We start from the raw sequence: 27537 nt of genomic DNA, 5'->3' as shown, positions 1-27537 counted from the left end.
ACATTTTTAACATCTTGTCCTGCTCGGACTGGCCCGAGGGCTACAGCATGAACTATCTCCTGCTTAATTTGCTCGAAGGCTTGTCGTTGCTCAGGGCCCCATTTAAAATCATTCTTCTTCCGGGTCACTTGATAAAGAGGGCTTACAATCAGACTGTAATTTGGAATATGCATTCTCCAGAAACCCACAACGCCCAGAAATGCTTGTGTTTCTTTTTTGCTAGTTGGTGGAGACATAGCTGTTATTTTGTTGATCACATCCGTTGGGATCTGTCGACGTCCATCTTGCCATTTTATTCCTAAAAACTGGATCTCTTGTGCAGGTCCTTTGACCTTACTTTGTTTTATAGCAATACCAGCTTTCAGAAGGATTTGAATTATTTTCTTCCCTTTCTCAAAAACTTCTTCTGCTGTGTTGCCCCATACGATGATGTCGTCAATGTATTGCAGATGCTCTGGAGCTTCACCCTGTTCCAGTGCAGTTTGTATCAGCCCATGGCAAATGGTAGGGCTGTGTTTCCACCCCTGGGGAAGTCGATTCCAGGTGTATTGGACACCCCTCCAGGTGAAAGCAAACTGTGGCCTGCACTCTGCTGCCAAAGGGATCGAGAAAAACGCGTTAGCAATATCAATGGTGGCGTACCACTTGGCTGCCTTTGACTCCAGTTCATATTGAAGTTCTAGCATGTCTGGCACAGCAGCGCTCAGTGGTGGCGTGACTTCATTCAGGCCACGATAGTCTACTGTCAGTCTCCACTCTCCATTAGACTTTCGCACTGGCCATATGGGGCTGTTAAAGGGTGAGCGAGTCTTGCTGATCACTCCTTGGCTCTCCAGCCGACGAATCAGCTCATGGATGGGGATCAGGGAGTCTCTGTTGGTGCGATATTGCCGCCGGTGCACTGTTGTGGTAGCGATCGGCACCTGTTGTTCTTCGACCCTGAGCAACCCCACCACAGAAGGGTCCTCTGAGAGACCAGGCAAGGTGGACAGCTGTTTAATTTCTTCCGTCTCCAAGGCAGCTATACCAAAAGCCCACCGGTACCCTTTTGGGTCCTTGAAATACCCTCTGCTGAGGTAGTCTATGCCCAGGATGCACGGAGCCTCTGGGCCAGTCACAATGGGGTGCTTCTGCCACTCATTCCCAGTTAGGCTCACTTCGGCCTCCAGCACAGTCAGCTGTTGGGATCCCCCTGTCACCCCAGAAATACAGATGGGTTCTGCCCCTATATGGCTTGATGGCATCAGGGTACATTGTGCACCAGTATCCACTAAAGCCTTATATTCCTGTGGGTCTGATGTGCCAGGCCATCTAATCCACACAGTCCAATAAACTCGGTTATCCCTCTCCTCCGCCTGGCTGGAGGCAGGGCCCCTCTAATCCTGCTCATAGTACTCGTTACCCACTTCTTGTAAATAGGAATCAGAAGTCCCCTCAAGAGGATCAGAGGTGAGATCAGCTCTTCTATTCTTTCTGGGGAACTGCCCACTGGAAAGTGGAGCGACGATTTTTCTGGAGGAACATGAACGCCCTTTTGTAATTGTTTTCCCTTGCAGCTCACGTACTCGTGCCTCTAGGGTCGAGGTAGGTTTTCCATCCCACCTCCTCATGTCCTCTCCGTAGTCACGCAATTGAAACCACAGGGTGGCTCGCGGTGTGTATCCTCTATATCCTCTCTCTTGAACAGAAGAGCGCTTACTCCTAATGGCTGAGACACTGGTCCGTACGGGTGGAGGGTAGGGCATATCCTCTTTGAATTGCCGGAACTCCTGGGACAGTTTCTCTACAGCAGAGACGCAGGCCCGTAGGGAGGAAGAGAGACTTTCTTCGTATTGCCGGAGTTGGCCAGCCAATTCATCCACCGTTGGTCTCTCTCCGTCTTTCCAGGCCATTATTGCTAATGAGTTGGCATATGATGATGGTGCACTCCGTACAAACTTCCGCCACATAGGTCGCGTGCAATTGACTTCATCTGGATCTTTGGATGATTGTCCATTGTCCAAGTCACCATAAATCACTTCCAGCACCGCTAGCTCCCTCAGGTACTGGATACCTTTCTCCATGGTGGTCCACTTGCCTGGGTGACATAGAACATCTTCCTTGAAGGGGTACCTTTCCTTCACACCCGACAGGAGTCGTCTCCAGAGGCTGAGGACTCGTGCACCTTTTCCAATTGCTTTGTCAATGCCCCCTTCCCTAGAAAGGGATCCCAGCTGCTTGGCTTCCCTACCCTCTAATTCCAGGCTACTGGCCCCATTATCCCAGCATCGGAGCAGCCAGGTGACAATGTGCTCACCTGGACGACGGCTGAAATCCTTTCGCATATCTCGCAGTTCACTCAGTGATAGAGATCGGGTAGTTACCGTCTCTTTTATGAGTTCTTCCTCTTCCTCCTCTTCAAGCGATGACCTGCTCTCTTCCCTCTTCAGTCCTTGTGATGGCCCTGCTTCAGAGCACTCTGCCTCCTCACTCGCTTCCTCTGCCTCCCTCTTAGCAGAATCTTCCTCCTCCCTTACTAAACGAGCTGACTTCCGCTTCCAAGATTTCTTCTTTTGTACAGGGGCAACTGATACTGGGATGGGCTGGTTCTCTGGTTCAGCTGCAACAGTCTGAGTAGCTACAGTGCCTGTTGCAGGGGTTGGAGTAGTCACAGTGCCTGCCACATTGCCATCAGACCCAGAGAGCCCCTCTCCCCTTTGCATAGTGTTAAATAGGGTTCGGTAGGCATGGGCCAGGCCCCAGCACATGGCAATGATTTGTGTCTCCTTGGAGCTGCCAGGCTGACAGCATACTTCTTCCAGATATTCTGCTAGTTTATCAGGATTCTGCACTTGTTCGGGAGAGAAGTTCCAAAACACCGGAGGTGCCCACCGCCCCAGGCATTTGCCCATGCTGTTCCACACACCCTGCCATTCATAACTATCCAGCCTTGGGGCAGATCTCCGGGTGATATTCTTAAATCGCTTGCCAACCTTAGACAAAACCGAAACAATGTTCCCCAGAAGTAGCAATAGAGGTATTTTAACTACCCAAGGGTGTTCAAAATACGGAAAAATTACTGTGATGAAGGAGGAAACGTTATGATAGAGGGTAGCAAAGGTATCATTCTGCATTTCCTCCATAGAAAGCCTTTCAGAGGCAGAAGTATAATTGCTAATCGTCTCCACAAGACTGTAGCCAAAATACAGTAACGGCTTTAGTACAGAGTTCAGATGATACCACATTAAGCTCAAGGTCAGTGCTCTAAAAACAAAACTCGCAGGCGAGTACAGCAGCCCGCAGAGACCAACACCGATCCTTAACATGTACAGCAAAGACGAGAGCATGATGCAAATCAAATAAACTGATATTGTGACCTGCAACTGTTATTATCTCAAGCCTCGTGCCCCACGTTGGGCGCCAAAAAGGACTGTCGTGGTTTAGCCCCAGCCGGCAACTAAACACCACGCAGCCGCTCGCTCACTGCCCCTCCCACAGTAGGGTGGGGGAGAGAATTAGGAAAAGAAAAAAAAAAAACCTTGTGGGTTGAGATAAACACAGTTTAATAGGACAGAAAGAAAGAAGGAAACAACAATGATAATACCGACAAAGGAATGTACAAGAACAAGTGAGGCCCAATACAGAAATTGCTCACCACCCCGTGATCGACAGCCCGTCCCCGAGCAGCGATTTCCGCCCCCCGGCCAACTCCAGTTTATGTACTGGGCATGACGTCGTATGGTAGGGAATATCTCTTTGGCCAGTCTGGGTCAGCTGTCCCGGCTGTGTCCCTTCCCAGCTCCCCGTGCACCCCCAGCCTGCTCGCTGGCAGGCCAGCACAAGAAGCTGGACTGTCCTTGACTGCTCAGCAGCAACCCAAAACATCAGCACATTATCAACAGTTTCTCATCCCAAATCCAAAACAGTCTCACACTGGCTTCTGTGAAGAAAACCAGCTCTATCCTGGCTGAAACCAGGACAATTAGCCAATTCCCTCAGGACTCTGGGATGCACCTTGTCAGGTTCCATAGACTTGTGCATGTTGATGTTCCTCAGGTGGTCACGAACCTGATCTTCTCTTACAGTGGGAGGGATTTTGGTCCTCCAGTCCCCATCTTGCAGGCCATCCCCTCAAGAGGTGTGGAAAGAGACACTGCCAGTGAAGACTGAGGCAAAGCAGTTGTTGAGTACCTCAGCCTTCTCCTCATCCGTTGTTCAACTTTGCCAGTCTTGCTCATCTAGGGTGGTACACTTTCTTGGACCTTCCTTTTTTGGCTGACATACCTGTAGAAGCCCTTATTATTCTTTGTATTCCTTGCCAAGTTCAGCTTTACCCATGCCTTGGCCTTCCTGACTTCATCCCTGCACAACCCGGTAGCGTCCCTGTACTCTTCCCAGGATACCTGTCTGGGCATATTCCTATGTCCAGATAAAATCATCTTATTCCATGTTGTTGGGAATTTAGAAAGAAAGATCCATGAAACCATGCTAGTCAAATTTGTGTTGGTTTGGTGTTTTGTTTTCCTGTCAGGTTAAAAGTACATTGGTAGTGAGTTGGTACTTCAAGATGTTATGTGGAAGTAGTGCTGTGCAGAGGAAGTGGAATTCTCAGACTTACCTTCAGATAGGCTAATTACTGCTATAAAATCCAAAGCATATGAAGAAGTCAGGCCCATGCTAACCCATATCTTCAGGTTTCTGAGTTAGGCTCATGTTTTTTAATGTACGGGCTTTGCCCCTGAAAGCACAAGCTTTGTGCAGATGCATTGCAGCTACATCTTATACCAGCCAGTACACCAAACGGTATCAAAATAGCTTTGTGGTATGGTCTGGCTGCATTTAGGCTACAAAACAGGGCTGCTGAATGCAGAGTCTCTATGGGAATTATTCCTAGCTTATGATAACCCTGATCCGTTCCCAAGCATTGCTTGGGGAAAAATTGGTGGTCCTGGCCAGATGGACATTGAGGTCACACCAACAATGTGGCGAACCCGGCAGCTAGCTCCAGTGTCTGCATTTAATGTAACACTACAGACATCTTTGTGACACAGAATCGTAGAATCACAGAATAGTTTGAGTTGGAAGGGACCTTTAAAGGTCATGTATTCCATCCCCCCTGCAATGAGCAGGGACATCTTCAAGTAGATCAGGTTGCTCAGTGCCCCGTCCAACCTGACCTTGACACCTACATGTCTTCCGCATTTGGTAGGGATTGAAGTATATGGGTTTGTTCTAAGGCAGTGCATTAAGAATAGTTTCAAAACCAAAGCTGCTTTGAAAAATATAGATTACATATTGACCTTTTTATATGCCCTATGGGTAGGAATGATCGCATGCCAATCTTTTCATTTTCCTCTATTTTTTTTTTTTATGGAGAGCTGCAGTTAAGCAGTTCCTGACTATCAATTATAATAAAGACAGAAGAAGATGAGCTAGGTAATTGAATATGCATTATTACAGAGATTGAACTATACTGTGGTTGCTACAGTGGGCTGATTCTGTAGGTTAAATTGCCTGATAGCATTTTACAACTAGTGATTAATGATAGTAGCCTTTTACAGGATTTCATTTGTGGAAGCATTAAGGGCTGTTATGTGTTAGCAATACTCAAAGTTGTTCCTGCAATGCAGCAGCTGAGAATTCTTACAGGAAATATCTAAATAATTTCCTTTGTTCAGTACTACTAGTGCACAGTAATTGTTCTGTGAGTGGTTCCAAATAATCTACAATCCTTAATTCACCATTTTGCTCTTGGACAAATTGACACCAAGCTATAATTTATTTAACTACGTGTGCTTTTATGCATTTAATGAGTTTTTGTAATTTAACAAGCAATTTATAGTTCTTAGTTTGTTTCTTACCTGAAAAAGAGAATGTCAGCAAAGAGGCAGGGGAAGTCATGGTTCATCCTTGTGCATTGGCCATGTAGCTGTGGGTAAGCAGGTATGCTGCTAGGTAGCCCCGCTAAGGAAAGGATGGAGAACTCTCAGCTCATGTGGAAGCTCTTCCTAAAGGTCAAGGGAAGCAGAGGATGACTGACATTAAAGCATTTTCATGGCTATGGCTGGCTCAGATTCAGGAATATATCATCAACATCAATCATATAAACATTTTTCAGATGCAGTCACTTAGGAAGGTTATGTTACAAAGCTTCAAAGTGACATGTTTTGGCAACATTCTTGGAATTTTAAATACAGAGAGACAAATACCCCTTCTAATGTACATAATTGAACAAATTTGAATGCTATTTGAATTTGAAATACAGCATTGTATAAATCATTTAAGAAGATACCTTCAAAATGACTGCAGACTCTGTAGTGACTGACAGTAAACTGTGCTAAAAGAAATTAAAAAGCGGTTCCAATAAACATATTACTGGGGGGGCAGGTAATAAACAAATAGTTTCTGTGCAAGTTGAGGTTACTTCTGGACCAAACACTTGATTCACTCACATCAAAGAACAGGCTTTATTGTGACAACAGCTTTTGGGGGAGCATAAAATTTAAACTAAGATCACATTTGAGCTGTGAGCTGGTTTTCAGTTAATTTGATCTTCCCCTCCAGACTGATCCATCTTGTTGGATAGGATCACATAATTATTTAACAGTATGTCTGGAAAATAAGGGTGAACAGACTGCGGCTGTTTCTTATTCACTAGAAGAAGATCTTGGCATCAGTAGGAGTTTCCTATTTACCCTTTATGTGTGATTAAATAGAATATGTTTGCAGATACTAACAACGATGCAGTCCAGAGGCATTCCCCACTGCAACGAGCAGAACCAGCTCTCATGTCAGGTACAAAGCTGTACAGGCAGGTGTGATAATATAGTGCTCAGGATGGGTCTATACTGCAGTCTGTGCTGTGGCTGTACCTAATGTAGGCATACCTGCTGATATGTTTTATTCTGTGAATTTTATTCTGGCGAGCACTAGTAATAATTGCAATAAAATGGAGCAATGTGAGTTTTAAGATACCTTAGAGACCTCAGGGTACTGTACGCAGGGTCCCCTGTAACATACTATGTTGCTGAACGCTTTTTATTATTCTCAGGTTGGTTAGGGTATACCAACCACAGTAACCACATTCTTCCGTAGATAAAGCTATTTACGCCATGAGTGTCTCTCTCTCAAAGGTTAATATTTCTGTGTGTGTGGGAAGAGAAGTTGCCAGATATGTTATGTTGAAATGTTGGATCCAAGTACAGCAAAGGTACTACTCTATGGCAACTGGTAAGTTTTTAATAGTCATCATAACATATTTGTTATTAACAGCTGCAAATCGCTTGCTAAACCAAACTGCGTAAGTCTGTAAATACTCCCCAGTCTGTTTCCTAAGAGCTGACTTCACATTTTCTCTAATATCCAGTTGTATAGCCCTGCAGGATGTTTGCTGAGCAGTAGCAAAAATCTAAAGTACATTCACGCTCTGCATAATAAATCTGCCTGTTCACTGCAGAATAGTAATGATGTTCTGGTTGTGCATCTCAGTGTTTTCTAGAAGAGGAAGCATTGAACTGAAAGTCTGGTAATCAACAAGGAACTGAAGCTTGTAGTTCTGCATTCATCTGCTGCCAGTGGCACAGTGATTATGGTTGGAGTGGGAATCTCTGCTGCAGTAGCAGCCACAGCCTGTAGTCAAGACTGGAATGTTTTATGATGACATATTAAACAAATATAGGCATATATAAATTTTTTTTCCTGAAAGAAATACAATGTTTTCAACTGATAAATATCATAGAATACCTTATTGACCAGAGCAACTTTTGAAGTGGTTTGGTCTGCTTTGGTAAAAAAATGGATGTTAAAGTCATAATTAGATAGTGACCCACTGTTAAAAATTGTCTCCAGTCCTCTTGCTCCTTGGCATCGCTGTCTCCTCTGCTTACAACCATGTTGCCTGTGGATAGCTTTGAGAATAGCTCCTCTTTCTGTCTAGAAATCCCTGTCCCTGACTGGGACTGTGCAGCGAAGCTGCAAGACTCTCTCTATCTTCAGTCAAGTCTTTTTGGCAATACAACTCTGATTGGACCTTGAGCAAACCAGATATTTTGTCTATAAAATGAAGTGGGAAATATACCTTCCAATGTCCTCAGGTGTTTGAAATGCAGCAACGATTTTAGACAAAGAGAGACAAATAATGTTTCTGAAATCCTAAATGAACTGGAGATTATTGAAAGTTGCCATTGATTCCCACATGGCTAAGAGCACACTCTGTGACTGTCATTTATGTGTTCAGCGTCAATAATGGACTTTGCTCTGTAAGGTAAAACAGCTCTTGGAAATCTGCAGACTTTATAATTTTTTTATTGACTTCAGTGGATATTGGTTTTTGATAGTGAGGACTGGGTAAGTGCCCGAGGGAGGGAAGTTCAGCAAAATAAACACTGGTAGTGGTTTGAATTTGAATAAAAAATGGCAGAATTTTAAATGAAGAATAAAAGGTTTATAAAGAAGACAAGGATGGCATGGCCAGTATAGTAAGTAATAAAAAAAAAAAAAAAAAAAAAAATCATTGCCTGATGGGAGAGGTCAAAGCTATAAGAACAGAGAAAATGGTTCTTAGTAAAAAAGACGGTCATAATCATTAAGGGAAAAAATACTACCATTATTAAAGACATCAAATGAAGCAACACAAAACTAAAAATTGTAGAGTTTGAGATTTTCTATTCTATTATTCATAGCTAATTTGCAAAATGCATATTTTATAGCTTCTTATGACTCACAAACACTGATTTGTACATTTTGAAAACAGGAAATGATATCTGAACAATAATTATTTTAGTCTAGCCAAGTCTGAGTGATAGAAAGACAAAAATACAATAGGTGAAAGGCCATAAAGCTGGATGATTATTCCAGGAAACTATGATGCAAGTATCAAACACAAATGTTTGCACTAGGTGATTTTTACAGTAACTTTCACAACGTGTAGTAATCACTTGAAGTATGTGCACTTCATTAGCAAAACTATTTGAAATGAAATTGAAGTGGTTTCATTTTCAGCTTGGATCCCATCTCTGTGTACTTTTTTAGAAGTCAGATTTTTAATGGCAGTTTATTTGCTTAATTGAGGTTTAGTTCACACTGATTTTTTCCAACTCCTGTATTATTATTATTTAGTGCATTTACGTTTTCTTAATGTGCTAAGTGTTGTGTAGTTACAAAACACCATGCAAATACAAAGACATACATAACTATTAATGCAAAAGCTTCTTTCCTCCAGATAGTTCAAGGAAAACTACTGGTTTTTTTTTTTGAAGGACAACCATTTAACATTTAAACCTGACCTAGTGCAAAACGGGAATCAGTATCATCATCATCAGTGCTGGATAAATCTGTGCAAGAATTCTATTATACTGAAAGATATATAAAAACTGGATATGACATCCTCTTTTAGTATAGAAATAAATATACTTTTATTATATATATTAATCTATACAGTGAAGTGGTGCTGATTCTCCAGTAAACTTCCTTTTGTTCTGCACCTTTAAAGCACTGATCTTCTCCTGCTCATCACATTGTCATTTACATCTTTACAAAGTAAGCACAAGCGGAAGAGCCTCACAAGTAAGTTGAAGTCATAGGCCTTTTTGCACATGTGTAAATAAAATTTGAAGTGGTGAGCACTGCCATAAAAAACGTATATAATATGAATTCATTCTGGGATAACTCTGCCAATACATCAGGTAGATGTGCACAAGGAGGAAATGAACATTTTTCAGTGCCTGCTGCTCCGTTGTATGCAGCAGACGGAGTAAGGCAATCTTACAGGCGCAGGGAGACCTTGGCACAGGATTTGAATGTGCAGCTGACTTGCATGTGAAAGAAGTGAGGGACAAAACCACAGCTTTAAGCGGTTTGCTCTGTGTGACCAGGCTCACTCTATTGGATGAGCTCAGCCTTCCAAGTACAGCTGGACCAACGTGAAATGTTTTAGTATTGTGTCAGTAGCTTTGGTGAGCCAGAACCAAAGCTGTGCTGAGTACGAGCTCATACCAAAAGGACTGCCCTCGTCGCAGGGGTGGCAACCTGAGCCTTGAGAGGTGCAGGAAACCATGGCTAGGAGGAAAAGGCAACAACAAGAGCATGACGTATAGCATGAGAAGTGGCAGTAACCACACACCATACAAAGGTAAAAGAGGATAAAAAAGGAGCTTTCAGGAAGGATCTTCAGAAGCAGGAACAGTCATGTGGAAGGTGGCAGCTCTACTTTGGACTTTGCCCCGTGTCCTGGTTTCAGCTGGGATAGAGTTAATTTTCTTCACAGAAGCTAGTGTTTTGGATTTGGGATGAGAAAATGTTGATAACGTGCTGATGTTTTGGGTTATTGCTGAGCAGTCAAGGACTGTCCAGCTTCTTGTGCTGAGCTGCCGGCGAGCAGGCTGGGGGTGCCCGGGGAGCTGAGGGGACATGGCCAGGCTGGCCAAAGGGATATTCCCTACTATATGACATCATGCTCGGTGTATAAACTGGGATGAAGAAGAAGGAAGGGGTGGAGGGATGTTTGGGGTTATGGCATTTGTCTTCCCAAGAAAACATCACATGTGATGCAGCCCTGCTTCCCTGGAGATGGCTGAACCCCTGCCTGCCCGTGGGGAGTGGGGAATGAATTCCTTGTTTTGCTTTGCTTGCGTGTGCGGCTTTTGCTTTGCCTGTTAAACTGTCTTTATCTCAACCCATGAGTTTCCTTGTTTTTACGCTTCTGAATCTCTCCCCCGTCCCACCGTGGGGGAGTGAGCGAGCGGCTGTGGGGGGCTTAGTCTCCGGCTGGGGCTAAAGCACGATACCGTGCTGCCTCGCTTCAATTTATATTGCAGATCTCCACAGGCACCCGTATTTCCTTACTGGGGGTAAGGCACTAATTATTCCCAGCAGCAATGGACTATGATTATTGACGATTTTAGAAAATGTAGATGTGTTACCTGTTGCATCCACCATGTTTTCAGAGAAACAGCCGGTGCCCTGTTCCTTTTTAAGAAAAGTAAGATGACAATTGCTGCACAGCACAGAATAGAGTTAGACATAAACCAGTTAATTTGAAAGAATGTTGTTGCTTATGGTAGCCTTGAAATACAACCTATGTCTCAACAACAAAGAGTTTCATAACATACTTGGTGCAGGAAAGGTCTTGATGTGTGTTTTTATAGATTTGAGTACGATAGCTTCAGAATCTTGACTAGCACTTTGCACATCAGTATAAAAAGCAAGAATTTGTGCTTGGAATATAACCACAAAGACACTACAAAGCTCATCTTGGCTGATGCATAAAGCAGATCTTGACACTGAAACTGCAGAGACAATGTATTACAAGCTGAAAATGGACTGGTTTATACAAGAAGTTCCTACTGTTTTGTAAGCTTGAATCTTAGTGTTAGATATTGCTCAGCTACTAAAACACACCCCTTCACCTCTCCTCCTCTCAAAAATCTGGAATAATCCTCTTTGTTCTTTTTCCCAATAGCCCAAAGGTTTGTACAAGCCTTCCACTGCCTGAAGATGTTTGAAGCTATGTTATAACTTAGGACAGCATCAGTAAGTTTTATGTGAATTTATAGAAATTGATGTTCTCATTCTCCCAGGGGCAATATTTTATGTGCCGTAAATCAGAAAGTGCTCTCTGGAGTCAAGCTGTGTTCTTGCATTCTTCACCCCAGGTAGAGTTTTCACTATCAAACTGTCTCTCATTTCTTGCTACTTACATATTTTTCCAAGTGTCAAAACAAACACTATAGAGGAATTCTGTGTGCAGAAAACAACACTCCAGCACAACTTCTGTGAATCTTCTATGTCATGCTTTGATCAAGAAATGTCTATTTAAAGGTAAGGCTGCTGCCTCCGACTGATGAAATCACTGAGCCACAGCTTGCTGGAAAGTGGGAAGACATATTGGTGAAGTTTCACCATCTAATTGCTCTGGCTTTTTATGAGACTTCGTAAGCATCCTTGGCCATACTCAGAAACATAGTCTTCAGCTTGAGGAACCTTGTTTTTTATGAATTATTTCATTTTGTGTCACGCAGAATTGTTTGTGTTGAAATAAATATTATTCAAGCCTGTATTTGAAAATTTGCCCCATATTTGAGTAACAGCATTAATCAGTATACTCTAAATTGGCTTTAAGCCAATTCTTTTTGGAGCAAGACAATATAGCTGATGAATCTGTATATGAAAGAACTGCCAACCCTGTCCTTTCTGCTGGTTAACCTCAGTTAGAGGTATAAAATTCACTGCTGTATCATCTTGGTAGTAGAACCTCTTAGATTAGTTTCTGACAGTCTGGGATGAATAGCTGAAAATGTCATATGACCAGGACTGTGCACGTGCAAATGATGTGTATTCAGTGAGTCCAGTGTATCCTGGACATGTTAGACTCATATTTAATGTTGTGTTCATTTGCACATGTAGAGTAACATACTGCTTCCTGGCCACATCAAGCAAACTGATTATTTCCGCAGGCAAGGAAGGTCTAAGATTTGGGATACAGCTGAGGTAATACCATTGAACATCTACAACAAGCTCTGAACTATAAAATTGTAGTTATAAATCTGCATCAATGATGAAGGTGGCATGAAAGTGATGAAGTAATAATACATTGGCCACTAGTTTGTATGGTGGAACTAATGTACAGGACATGTTTGCTCTTCAAGTTTATTCTATGTAGTGATCAGAAGAACAACGTTAATACAAAACAAGCTAATTAGACACTTGTGATTAATTTCACCTAACTTTACCTGTCTTACAGTTAAGCACCTAGTCTAAGCTCTCTGGTTAGTTGAGAAGTCAGTTACCGCTGGAGAAAAATGTACTCTTTCACAAGGGAAGGGTATTATGCAGCTAAAATGAAGAACACTGGGATTTCTATTTCTGTCCACTGGGTAGAGGAAAAGGCTAAACAACTCCCTAGATTAGATGTATACTTCTTCAGATGCTAATGCTGAGTGAGATTAATTTATTCTAAGTGGAAAATAGTTTTGGTTAGCAGTTTCAGAGAAGGCTCATACTTTCCACAATTATATATTCTGCACAGCATGAATATGAACTATAAAGACTAATAAAATTCTATTCAGGATGGAACTTCCTGCCCATGATGCTTTGACATCAATTAACTCTGTCAAAGCACAAAAGGAATATTTTCTGTTTTGAAAATTTGCTCTGACACTTCACTGGATTTTGCAATTGGACCATGACAGTTTGCATTCTTCGGTACGATCTATAGGTTTTATGTGAAGTGTGATAGTACTTGAGCTAATTAACATTTAGTAAAAATGAATGTTTCATTGGTTTTACTGGCATTTTCCTTTGACAGCCCTATGGTATAAAAAAAAGGTAAGGCATTTTCCCAAAAAGTGCTGAAAAAATTGAAACCTTTTATGTTGAGTCTTTTTGGTTTTAACTGATTATTTATAGTTACAGTTTATGAAAACCATGAGTAAATATGAATACACATTTATACAGTATTTTTCAAATGAAACTGTATGAAGGCTAAATCACATCTGGCAGTGATAGTCTACATTTGCTATGGGGGTTTCAAAGGTTTGGTAAACTGTAACGGATCATCATATATTGCACGATATTGCATAGCTCACATCATAGACTGAAGTACCTCCATCTCTCCTGTGAGTTACAGCACGTCTCAAAGGGTGAGGCTGGCCGACAGTGTGTTAATATATTCTATGCCAAAATATGCAGATGGGTTTTGAGGAAGGTAGCCAGCTCTCTGAAGTCCTATAGCTCTTGTATGGCAGCACATTACTGCAACGAGAAAGTGCAGAATAGAAAGTGTTCAGGTTAGCTCGGGAAGGAGATGCACACTATTTCTAATGCTTGTTGGCCTTCCTCCTTCATGCTTGGAAAACTGGAAGGGTCATCCCTCCTCTTCCCCTTGTCACAACACTACAGCCAATGTTACTGTTTCTTAGGAACATTCAATGTTTTCTTTGTCAGCACAGAGAAACTACATCTTTCGCTGCTTCAGTGCCATATCCCCTGGTCCCCACCTTGTGCTTAAAAATACTTTGGCATAAAAAGGTGTGCGTATTCAAGGCAGTCCAAATTCCAAGGGAGTCCTTAACCATCCCATAGTAAATATGGCTAAAAACAGTGATCACACTGCTAGCTCCAGGAGTCTCTCCATAGATGGTAGAAATAAATCCTTAAAATAAGGAAAACAACACAAAGTACACCACTGTAGTAAGGCAGCTTAGACATCAATGATGTTTCCACTTAAGTTCATACCTTCATGGGTCTCCAAGGCAGTTGAAAAGAGTTGCCATGGATCAAAATTTTACAGAAGCATCTTCACTTCTGTTTACTGCATTGTATGAAATTTCCAGTGGCACAGACTGCCACAAGTCCGGCGCTTGGAAGGAATTTCACGAAACGGCCTAAGTTGAGAATCAGAGCCCTTTTATTTTCCTTGTTTTGTGCATAACATGCTCTTCTTAGAAAAGTCATAGCATGCTATTTACCAGTGGGACAGCACCTAAGGCTAACACACTCTGCAGTCTGAAAAAGGATAAAAACTGTTTGTACTGACTGTGTGGTAGCTGTGTTTTTTATATGGATATTTTGGCTGTCTAGTTCTACTTTAAAAAATCTTGAAATGCTTAGCCCATATTAGTGACAATTTATCTGCAACATTTCAGTTTCAGAAGTAGAGCCAAGTTTTAGCCCCAAAATGAAATAAAATCTCATAAATTACCCCCCCAAAAAAACCCAACAAATGTTTCCCTTCCATCATGGGGATAAAAAGTGAATTAAGAGTCTTTGACAACTTGTATATCCAGTTTTGAGCTGATGCAGTCTTAAATGGCTGAGTTATTGACCTCTGAAAAATGGACTTTGTAATGGAAATACTGACAGAATATAAACTATAGCTATGCTACCGGGGAGAGAAGGAGAATAGTGTAATTACTAGTATATAAATATTGTTCTACTATTGCTTTGACAGATCAAACCCAGACAAATCAAATACAAACATGTATTTTGATGCCCAAATACATCCACATATGTATTTGGGCATCAAAAGCTGAAAGCTACAGCCAAACTGGTAGATAACACACAAAGTATCTTTTTATCCTGGCCTTGTTCCCTTTCTTGACACATGAATATTGCTTTCCCCTTTAAATCCATAATACAAACTTATCCAAGTAGAGGAAAAAGCTGCTATGTTTTGTGACTGCTAAAACTGGTAAGATTATGCATCCACAACATAATGTAGCTAGTTATTATGAGTGGGATGTGTCTTAAAATTAGTCATGCAAACACAAAATAATGAAGAGTTATTAGACTGACAAATCATCTTTCAGTGTGAAAAGGCCTTTTGTAAAAAATTGTTCATTATTTACTGAAGGATCTTAAACCCAGACTTGGGAATAACTGAAAAAAGAATCCGAGTTCTGAGTTAAAAAACATGTCGTTTGACTTGTAATAGATTTTTATTTGTTTGTTTTGTGCCAATTTAATCTGTTTTTAAGTATAAAGTAATAAAGCAATGAATTTAGTCTGTTGATTTCCTATACAGTCAAAACCTGTAGAGTTTCTTAATGTATCAACATACAACAACATACATCTCAACAGTCATATGGAAATCTTCACAGGTGTTCAGGCTTATGTCAAATGACCATTAGAAAGTCAGGGGACATTACCAAAGGTTGGATGGCAATGAAAAGAACTCAAAGAGAATTTGGGTTGGATGAAACTAAGAGACTTGTGTTAGGTTTCTCCTCTTTGGCAAAGCTTCTGCTGAATACTCATGTCAATAAGAAGCCTATATAAATGAGTGCACTGCAAATGTCTGCAGTTTCCCAAAATGTAAATGTAAGTCTTTCTAGTGAGTGGATCTTTTCTAAAGCCAAAGATTGTATTGTATATATGTCAGAAAGTCAAAGTCAGCAGTAGAGGAACAATAGTAATAAGCCTTGGAAAGAGGGCAATTACATTAGATCTTACAACATGAATGAGAGTCATAGACTTTGTCTGGGAGATATAAAATGTGCTAGTTCTTACTCTAGATTCCTCTCTCCCAAATGTAATACTTACTTGGAAGTTCAATGAATCCCAAAGGATAATATAATTTAAATGGACAAATATCTTACATTTTAAAAGAAGAATGAGCTCCTTATCTGTGTTGAATACAGCAACATCCATGTACCACCAGCGCCAAGTCACAAACCCCAAAATTTTGGAAATCTAAGCTCTTAATTGTGAAAACAGGTATTAAAACCCACTTTTGCTCCACAAACATGAATCTACAGTTTTGGATTAGTTTTACTGGAAAGGGACCTGGGAGTCCCCATCTAGTCTTTGGGTTATCTCTGTGGAATGGGACCTGGGGGTCCTGGTGGACAACAAGCTCAATACGAGTGAACAGCGTGCTGCTGTGGCAAAGAAAGCAAACAGGATGCTGGGTGGCATCAACAAGAGCATCACCAGAGGAGATAAAGTCATTATCCTACTCTTCTCAGTGCTTGTCAGGCCACACCTGGAATACTGTGTTCAGTTTTGGTCCCTGCTGTGCAAAAAAGCTGTGGACAGGCTGGCGAGGGTCCAGAGAAGGGCCACAAAGATGATCAAAGGACTGGGCAGCCTGTCATATGAGGAAAGGCGGAGAGAACGGGGTTTGTTCAGCCTTGAGAAAAGAAGGCTTAGGGGAGATCTTGTCACCGTGTTCTAGTATTTAAAGGGTGGCTACAAAGAAGATGGAGACTCTCTTTTTACAAGGAGTCACATGGAAAAGACGAGGGGTAATGGGTACAAGTTACTCCTGGGGAGATTCTGAATGGACACAGGAGGACAGTTTTTCACAATGAGAACAATCAGCCATTGCAATAATCTCCTCAGGGAAGTGGTGGATTCCCCAACATTGTACACTTTTAAGATTTGTCTGGACAGGGTGCTGGGCTATCTTGTCTAGACCCTGCTTTTGCCAAGAAAGGTTGGACCAGATGATCCTTGAGGTTCCTTCCAACCTGGTATTCTATGATTCTGTGATTCTAATATAGAATTAAATGTTTTTACCTTGAAATTTGTTGGAAATAGAACTGTACTCTATCTGACAGTTCTTATTATCACCTGCAAAACATCTCAACGTCCAATTAGGCAGCCGTAGAAAAGACAGATGTTCAAAAATAGTTAATATCTGTTTATTTTATTGCTTTGTAAGAGGGGTTCTCTCTTTTGAACTACTTCTGCTTGAATATTCATTTCAAGAAGTTCACTCAGCCCTGAAAAATCAACAAAGTTTATATTATGTTACAGAAGAGAGAAAAATTATCATTAAAGCACAATTTATTTTGGAAAAGACGTGATTTAAACTACATTTATTCTTGCCCCACCTTGAATCCTGTGTTCAGTTTTGGGCACCTCACTACAAGAAAGATGTTGAGGTGCTGGAGCGTGTCCAGAGAAGGGAAATGAAGCTGGTGAAGGGTCTGGAGAACACGTCTTATGAAGAGCAGCTGAGGGAACTGGAGTTGTTCAGTCTGGAGGAGGCTCAGGGGAGATCTTGTCGCTCTCTACAACTACCTGAAAGGGCGTTGTGGTGAGGTGGGTGTCGGTCTCTTCTCCCAAGTAACAAGGGATAGGATGAGAGGAAATGGCCTCAAGTTGCACCAGGGGAAGTTTAGATTGGATATTAGGAAAAATTTCTTCACCGAAACGGTTGTCAAGCATTGGAACAGGCTGCCCAGGGAGGTGGTTGAGTCACTGTCCCTGGAGGTATTTAAAAGATGTGTAGATGTGGCATTTAGGGACATGGTTTAGTGGTGGACTTGGCAGTGTTAGATTTATGGTTGGATTTGATAATTTTAAAGGTCTTTTCCAACTTAAATGTTTCTATGATCCTGTGGTTACTGAGCAATAAGAGTAGATCTGGAGAGACACAGTGCTGATGACCTGAGACACAAGCTACATCTGTTCCACTCGGTTTCCTTCAAACTAGCCCTGTCTGTTTCTCTACACCAAATCCTCACTCATGGCTGGAGTAGGTTTTGTTATATTCCTCTTTTTTTTTAGTTTTATTTGTAATTTTTTTAATCTGAAAGTTATCCAGTTTATACACTTTGAGACCTCTCTGAATACACAGGGTGGATTGAGGGGTTTGCTTTAAAAAGGCATTCCCGATCTGAACAAAATACTGCTGTAGATGCCCATAGTGCGGCGCCAGCACAGTGTGAGTGCTGCACACCTCTCCCCTTGACCTTGCATGCAGCAGGTTTCAGAGAGCCGAGATGATCATTGTGGCTGAGAGGTAGGCTTCTCACACTGTTTATGGGGACTGCTGATGTGGATGAGGGAGGGCCAAGATGGACACTGCTGACAGTGGGTGTGTGGTAACTCCAGTGGCAAAAGAAATATGAATCCCCTTCTGGCCCTAGGCAATCTTCCCCCTAAATTCATGCATCAGGACCCCGATATGCTCATTCAACAAAGGAGTGAGAACAGGATTTCTGCCCGAAAACAAACTCATTTCATTTTGTGCGTTCTGTTCTGATATGGCATTAATCTACAGAATAACCTTATGCTGTCCTCTGGTGAGACTTCTCTGTCTGTTACACGGACACACTGGTTCAGCAGCAAAAGCAGAAAGGAAAACCATTTCGTTCCTTATTAGGGGCTTCCACGCAGCAGTCCCTGTTGATTATGGGGCAGGACATGTCTCACAAGCATGGCTCTGCTACTGAAGAGAGAAGGCTTGGGATGTCCCTGTGCTTGGCAGTATTAGTTAGAACTTTCTGACTTCTTAGGGTCCCTTTATATGTTGGAGTAATTCAGAGCAGCCCCAAGACAGGAGTTACCCGAGGGCTACATTGGCTGGTAACTGGCTCCTTCTTTTATCTGCTTCTTTTAGGGGCCTCAGCTGAGGTTTTAAAGTCTTTTATTTTGTTCAAAGCAGCTGCTGCTGCAACTGTGTGTTTGAGAGGCTTCAATAAGTGGTACTGTGAATAGTGCAGATGGAAAACTGAGAGTGAAGTAGGGACGGTTTTCATCACAGAACTACAGTTTGGCTTTTCAAGTGAAAATCTTTGCAAGTTTAGCTGCTGACAATCTATGATACTGTGAGAAAAAATAATCTAGCCCATGCATGGTTTTATTTCTCTATGTTCACTTTTATTTTATAAAGGCCTCTGAAAGGGCCCATATCTCCATGCTTCCACAAGAAAATAAAATTATACTCAAAGTGAAGGAATTTCAGGTAATCCATCACAAACGTCATTCCCTTCCTTTTCCCACCCCAACAGTAATTCTTTATTATAACGATTACAGTTCTCTCAAGTGCCTTCAAAACCTTCTTCAGTGGAAAATTCTGGTCAAAATAATGGGGTTTGTAGCATGTCCTGAAGAATATCGCATTCATAGTACATAGGACCAAATTCTAAAGTTGTGGCATTCCTGTGAGAAAACTTATGCCATACACAATGGAGCTGCTGCATGAGTCTTTTTGCTGACATCGGTTCTCATATGCCTCAATTTATCAAATATCCAGTAGGAAGTTATCATGAGGAAGAACAATTTTGTCTGTATTACGGATAAAGAATTGCCCTGTCACTGAATTCATTATTCTCCCAGCTTTCTTACTGAGTCTTAATTATCATCCCACCTAGGATGTGGTTATGAGTCAATCGGCTTTGATGTAAAAAAGCCAATTTCACTCTAAAAAAGCATTTTCAACCCTTAACATTGCAAAAAATGCATGAAAGTTTAAAAGACATATTGAATGATGAGAAGTCATTTCCTAACAGTGATGACTGTATCTGAACCTGAAAAATATCATTTATTGTACTTTTGAAATGAATCCGATAAAAACTTTACGTTTGCACTCAATGTTATTTTCAACCTACAATATATTACACCTAGTTACCATAAAGGTACTTCTTCATGTACACCCCCTGTGAGATGAAGCAGAACTAATCAATCGAGTATAATAACAAAAGAGACAGATTTATCAGTTCACTTTACTCAGCTGGAATGATTTGTGGTTAGGACAGAAAAGTTTAGAATGGAAGAAAAGTTTATTATGGTTATGTCCTGAACTAGGCTAGAGACGAAAAAGCTTCTGCCAATATATTGACTTGCGAACTGAGGCTTCCAATTCATTGTGTGCATATTAAGACCTTGATTTATTATAAATACATAACCAGAGTTTGCTTTCTCCTGCTAGAGTCAGCAGCAGAAGTATTTCCCCTGGAGAACTCCTCAGGCCTTACACCTTTCTGTGCTATCTGGGACATGATTCTTATAAAATATGTGGGAATCTTTCCATTATGTCAGCAAGAGCTATATCAGTTCCCTAAATCAACAATAAGTGAGTGCAGTAGCCTGCTTCTGATCACCAAAATGAATTCAGCGTGTATAAAGCCAGCAGATCATTGTGTAGTCACTCTCGGACCATGTTGCGACTTTGGCAGGATAAAGAAATCTTCTGAATGTGACTTCTTCAAGATTTATAATTCAAGGACGGAGTGATTTCAGGAGTTAAATCTCTTTGTGTATATTAAGTGCTAGAGTATGCTTTCTGGTTCTGTGATCAGGGGTGGCATGGTGAGACCCCACTGAGACTCCTGTGTCCAGCTCTGGAGCCCTCAGCACAGGAAAGACATGGACCTGTTGGAGCAGGGCCAGAGGAGGCCACAACAATGATCAGAGGGATGGAACAGCTCTGCTGTGAGGACAGGCTGAGAGAGTTGGGGTTGTTCAGCCTGGAGAAGAGAAGGCTCTGGGGAGACTTTATTGCAACCTTCCAGTACTTCAAGGGGACTTAGAAGAAAGATGGGGACAGACTTTTTAACAGGGCCTGTAGCAATAGGATGAGGGGCAATGGTTTTAAACTAAAAGAGGGAAGATTTAGACTAAATATAAGGAAGGAATTTTTCACCATGAGGGTGGTGAAACCCTGGCTCAGGTTGCCCAGAGAGGTGGCAGATGCCCCATCTCTGGAAACATTCCAGGTCAGGCTGGACGGGGCTCTGAGCAACCTGGTCTAGTTGAAGATGTCCCTGCTCACTGCAGGGGGGTTGGACCTGATGGCCTTTAAAGGTCCTTTTCAAACCAAATATTTTATGATTCTTTGATTACTAGACTGTCTTGAGTCCCAAGACCGGGTAAATCTTCGCAGATTGCCTTTAGGTGTGGTCTTTGGTCTGTGTCAGTTCCCAAATTGTACCTATGGGTCATTTGAGAGACTTGTCATATCAAAACCATGAAGGAACTGCTTTGCCAGTGTGAAAATGCAGTGGCCATATTGCTGCTCTCACACCTCTGCCCAGTCTCTGTTTAACGTATTAACAGAGATGCGCTTGGTTCATTTACAGAGCCTTGGGACCTGTCTGTATGTCCGTACGCACCATTTCTGCCCCCGTTTTAGGGTCTGCAAGTCCCCATAGAAAGCAGCATGCCACATTAGGGTGATGCCGTGCCACTGTCCATAGCAGCGTGGATACACTGAACTAGTGCAACCACACCGCTTCCAGACCTGGCTTCTTTTTGCCCAGTTTGGAGCACAGGCAAAACAAGTCCAGGATCACTCCTCTTTGCTCACCGTAGGCATGTCCCTAGACTCAGAAGAACCAGGTGGAAGATGTTTGCACCTGTGATATTATTAGGTGTGGAGATGTTTATACCTGAAGGAATAGCACACACAGCTGAGTGATGTTTACAGCTGTGTGGTGTCACTCGGCTCTGTTCAGTGAAATTATTTCTGTTTGGCACTGATGTGACTGGGATCACACTTTAGCTTAGCACAGAGCTGAGAGCTAGGGGAAATGTGTAAAACTCTGGCAGAGACTAACGGTCACCCTAAAATTTAATGGGGTGTTACCAAACCAATAAGAGAATATTTATCATCAAAAGCAGATGTTCACTTTTGAAAAACAGCACCATGCTTAAATTTTATTAAAGGCCAAGAAACTCAAAATTTAATCCTCATTCTCCTTAAGTTTCTATGACTGTTAAAATGACACTCTTATTCACTTAAATTACAGTCATCTACTTACCTTATTCAGGTGGCTTGTTTCAAGTTTGGCTGTGGATATGAATTAATTTCCTTGAAAAGGAGCAAATAAAATGAAAAACGTATATAAAAGAGGAGGTAATCTTTCATCTTAAGGTAGAAATACATACAAAGAATCAAAGTTTTGTCATATACTTATTCCACCCAACTTTTGCTGGAGTTAAGAAAGAAAATGATTCCTGTACATATATACGTGCACAAGTAACCATGTTGTGACTATGCTGTGTGATGCATTGGTCCACTGTAGGGAGCATTCTCTCTGGAAATCTGTACTTTGAATTTGAGAGAATGATGTGTATTAATTGCAAAAGAGTGCCCTCCGCTGAAGATTGTTTCTCAGGCTGGGCCTCTGAATTCCCTTAAGAGATGCTACTCTTCTTCCAAGCAGGTATGAGCATGAAAAAATGAAGTGAAAGTACACTTAAAGATTTCCTGTGTTTTCTCAACAATTTTTATTCTGGATTCAAGAAAAAACAGTCTGTGATCCTCAGAACATATGTTCAGCAGGCAGTTCTGCTTTTGCTGAGCCCAAGTGATACAAAACAACAGGGAGAGAATATTCTCTCTCTCCAAGTACTTAAGACTCCCAGTAATTCTTCAGCACAGCTTTCGAAAACAGCAGTACTGACAATGAAGCTCTCATTAAGAAGGGAAAAAGGTCTAAAAACCAAGTCAGATCCTCACTCAGAGTTAATTGACAGTGCTAAATGGAAGTCAGTAATAGTTTATTAGAAGCATCTGATTCACCATTTAATGTGAACAGCACTGGATGACTAGAAGAGTTTATGCAGTATAGGATTTCTCTTTCCTGAAATACAGGGAATCAGGTAGCGAATCTGGACATTTGCTGTGTCATGCTGCCTGCTGATGGCCTGACATACCTCCAAGTACCTAAACAACACTTGAGTGTTATCTAGAGAGGCAACCAGTGAATTCAGCGTGGTGGCCCAGAAATAATTGCTTTTCAACCCTTCTTCCATTTACCATCCTAAGCCACTAACCAGGCTCTCCTGTGTTCTCCCTGTGTGTTAAACTTTGGTTTTCTAAGAAAAGTGACTTTTGTTTAGCAAAAGCTTTTAACACTGCTAGGTTTTACCCTGTTACATGTAAGCAACTCTAGCAGTGTTGTCACCTGTAGTCAAGGTTGAGCTTTGTTACAGCTGTAGAAGGAACCATGAAACTATGCCTTGCTTCTGCTTTTGTCCTGAGGACAATTCCCCAAGTGTTCTTGAGGGACCAGTTAACTTTAGGAGGCGGTTAGAAAGAATTACAAGTGTGCAGTAGATTTAAGTACCACATGCAGGATAAAGTGTTTGAATGTCCCATAAAACAGAGAATAGAACTCTTGTAAAATTATGTGGGCATAAAAATAACCTTAACTTAAAAATTTTATTGTTAACTGTGTCACATTATTCCGTTGTTATGATGATAAAGCTTGATAAACTTGACTTATGGGTTAAACTTGCTAAGTTGTTAATTGTGAGCTACGGGTTAAAGATTATTCTCCTCTAACAGGAAATACAACCGTAGATAAAATACAGGAGCATATGCTAGTGTATTATATAAGTATATACATATAAAATTATATGCATTCTATAAAATTTAAATACAAAATATAATTGCTTAAAATATAATGATTGAATTTAGAAGTGGTGTATTATGGCTGTGGTATACCTTTGTCCATCTTTTTTTCCTTTTGCATATATATATCGGCAAATGTATCCAATTAAAACTAGTCTCTTCTCAAAATTCATTAAGAGTTGATGTTCTGCAGAATTTTTAGGAGTTATTTAAACCAATTAATGGGCTGATATTCACCATGTGTTTGTGTTCATTTATCCTTTGTGCTATTTTAAGCTTGAAAGCTATAATAAAGAAATACTATGCCAGTGTGAAAAATAAGACTAAGACTATGTTTAGAATTTATTAATGTGACAAAAAGCTCAAATTAAAAATGCTGGACAGTTTTAGAAAGAAGTCCTACAAGATATTCAAGTCAATTTTAAGCAAGTCGATTAAATTCTCCAATAAATTATCCTATGACACGCTCTGTGCCCAATGCAGAAACCCTGCCAATGCACTAAGCGGTAATTTAGGATCTGACCAGGGAATCAGAGGTTCTGATCCCTACTTAAAAGACTGCTTATGCATATTATATGGGGCAAAATGTGTAGTAGTCTTCATGACAAAAGCTAGAACCCAGGTCTTACCATTTGTTATCTCCAGCTGCTTATACTCTCAGCCCAGTAAACCTCAGTTTCTTTTTGCAAAGCAGAATTGCTGGAGCAGATGGTACTCAGATTGCAAAACAGCCAGGTAGGCTGTTCAGGTAGGTAGAAAATACAGATTTGCATCCTCTTCAGGCTGACGAACCATGAAACCCAAGAAAGTATGAAACCCATCCTGAAGAATAAAAATTCAACCTGAGTGGATGGGTTAACCAGTGAATACAAGGGAGAACCTCCTCACTCTTCATGGCCAAAGCAGAGTAGCTCTGACCTCCCTTTTGAAAGGTAAAACTTAGAAATCCAAATACAAGAAAAGACTGTGAACCATCATCTTTTGTTGGCACCTGCTTTTCTGTAAAGCAGAGTTAGTTCTTGCGTTCATCCCACAGTTCATAATGAACCCTCTTATGAAACACAATAAACACAAAACATTCAGCAGCTTTTTCCGTCTAAATAGTAAGATCACATAGATGCTAAAGCGAAAGTATGTGATGACATTGCTGTTTCATTTATCTAGCAGAGCCTGGACCTCTATCTTACTTTACAAAGGTAAGTACATTTTTGGTGGAATTCAGGTGCCTAACTGGTGCCCTAGAATATCCTTCCTGGCCTCCAGGTAACTTTCCAGAGGGCTGGACTCTCCCCAAGGGTCTCTGGCATTTCTGCTGGGAGCTCCGCTCCAGGGATCTTGGTTATTTTAGGGTGCCTTAAATAGCACCACACAATTTTTAGGGGTGTAATTCATTCCCTTTACTTCTTAACATCAATGTTTTTGATGAGATGATAATATCTAGTAAACTCCTGTACAGGACATAATAAATTTGCCAGGACTGAATGTTATTTAAGGCCATGGAGAAAATCACAAAATTGGCATAAGAACACATTTTTCCCTTTCCTTCTTTTGGTGAGACATGAGAATGAGAATCTCAGTACCAGGATGTAAGATTTTTCTTGTCTTATTCAGTGAAAAGAACACAAACAGGCTTTGCTAGCTAGTGAAAAAAAAAAAAAAGGTTTAAAAAATCCACATTCAGTTCATCAGTCAAGATTAAAGCTGAAGGTGACATGTAAAACACCTGAACTACTCCTCTGCCAAGGAGTTTTTATCAGACTCTCTACTCTCCATACAGCTTAATACCGTCAGCTCTGTGCAGTCTCCTTCTCCTAGTAATTAATTTTTAAGGGAGCACTCACACTTTGGTGGTTAAGAGTTATTATGTAGTTTTTTATAAGAAATAATACATTACACAACTCAAGTAGGGTAAAGTCGCTGCTGCTGCAGTAAAACTCACACAAGAGAGAATATTTCATCACTGCTACCTTCAGCTATTTTTTTTTTTTCCTCAGAATAAAGCATTAGTTTCTCTACAAAGGGATTCCTGGAAGAGCAAGCCATGCAGAATGCAACGCTTCACTCTGCTCTGGCAGGAGGGGCACAGCCCTGTGTGTGTGCTCTGGCTCTACTTTAAGTGCCTTCCTGGCGTCGCTCCCAGCCGTGCTGCACCAGCTGAGCTCTCCGGACCTGCCCTGTGCAATAGCCTTGTTAAACCTCTGGGGAACCGACTGAGCAAACACTTTCTTCTCTTTTTAACCTCTTATGAATGAAGGGACACAATGTTTTTCCCAGATTGTTTTCCTACAGTCCACACCTAATACATTAGGTTTGCCATTCCTTATTCAATGCTTTGCTTTGGGACTGGACAAATTAGAACTAGGGAGTGAAAAGGGCAAAATCATGGACCTTCTAGTTCTGTATTTGTAGGCCAATGCTACGCTTGAACAGGGAGGAGCCTTCTTTCACCACACAACAGAATAGCAAAAACTTTCTTGGAAACCTAGGTCAAGCAACATTTTATTTCCTCTCTGCATTCAGCTATGCAGAGAGGATGTGTATGTGTAAGATACCTATATGTAAATATTTTCCGATTACATGAATCTGTATGCTAACTGTATGTGTACAACAATAATTTAAACTTTTACAGAGACATTTTTGTCTCTGTATTCCAAAGAACAACCAACCTACTGCTCCTTATGTATAAATCTACCAGTGAGAAGCAATTAATTATCTGTCTGGGGGGAAAATAAACACCTATAAAATTTTTTTGACAATGCCACTAATTATGACTAAGCTATGAACAGGCGGTACAACGTATCGCTCCAGCACACAGATGTGGCTGCTGAGTGCAATGCTTCAGAGCTCTCTGATGGCTGCTGCGCCTACTCCACCGTGAGGTACCGAAATGAAAAGTAACCTTGTCCCTCACCTCCATCTGCTGGCAACCAGGATGATGAGTGGAAGTGCTCTGAAAAGTGTAATTAATCTTGCGATGCTATGTGCTACATTCCTGTTCTGTCAGTGCTTAAATTCTATTTACTCTCTGTATACACTTTTCTGGTATACGCACGCTTAACCTGTGATTTTTATGCCTCTCATTAATTGAACAAGAGCACCGTGTTAAGTGAAAAAGATGATGTTTCCACATTTGCAGTGGGGACAAAGTATGTTCCCAGCCCACACACTCGTGACAAAGCACACTTTTCAAACCTCTTTCCTTCCCGTGTCTTTAACAAAAACCTCCAAAGATGTGTCAGGAGGTTCAGCTTCACATTCAGAATCTTTCAGGCTTTACATTACTGGCAACCTCAGCTTTCTCCTTTGCAAAGATTGAAGGGCAATGGGAAACTTGTTTTTGACTTTACATTCAGTAGTTTGAGATTTATTTTTGTCATTGTCTCCCTTATATTGTGTAAAGGTTCATGTATTAATTTAGAACCTGTTCTAGTTAAAATCCACTAATATATAATGTATTTATGCTGATTACTCTAAGTACCTTAGAGCATTCAGAATATTTCCTGACTGAAGCAATGATACAAATATGAACTCTGTAATATTAAAAATCAAGATGCCAGCTTTGTCCATTCATAGTGAAGGGACATAGAATTTTTTTTTCAGGAGTACAGTTTTTATTTTGTACATAGCAAGAAAACTCTTAAGCCTCCAGCCCACGGCTGCTTGGAAAGAAGTAGCATGGTTCCCCTGTGCTGGGGTGGGACCTGGACTGACAGAGCTGTTCTGTTCTTGTGCTCCAGCAAGGAGACTGATTATATTGACAACACGCAGTTGGGAGAAGAGGGGACAGAAGAGGTGGTGGAAGGGAAGAGGAAGGATCTGTGGCTTATTGTTGTGGTAGCAGAGTAACATCTAAGCATGACAGAAAATTTGGAAAGCTTCTCCTAACTTACCAAGATAGCTGGATATCTAACTTTGCTCCCATACATTATGTTGTACAGCTTTGTCACAGCCTAACTTCCTAGTGACATCTT

This window comes from Phaethon aethereus (genome assembly GCF_964289735.1).
Source record: "Phaethon aethereus genome assembly, chromosome: 3".
NCBI classification, from domain to species: domain Eukaryota; kingdom Metazoa; phylum Chordata; class Aves; order Phaethontiformes; family Phaethontidae; genus Phaethon; species Phaethon aethereus.
Note: the sequence above shows the minus strand (reverse complement) of the source record.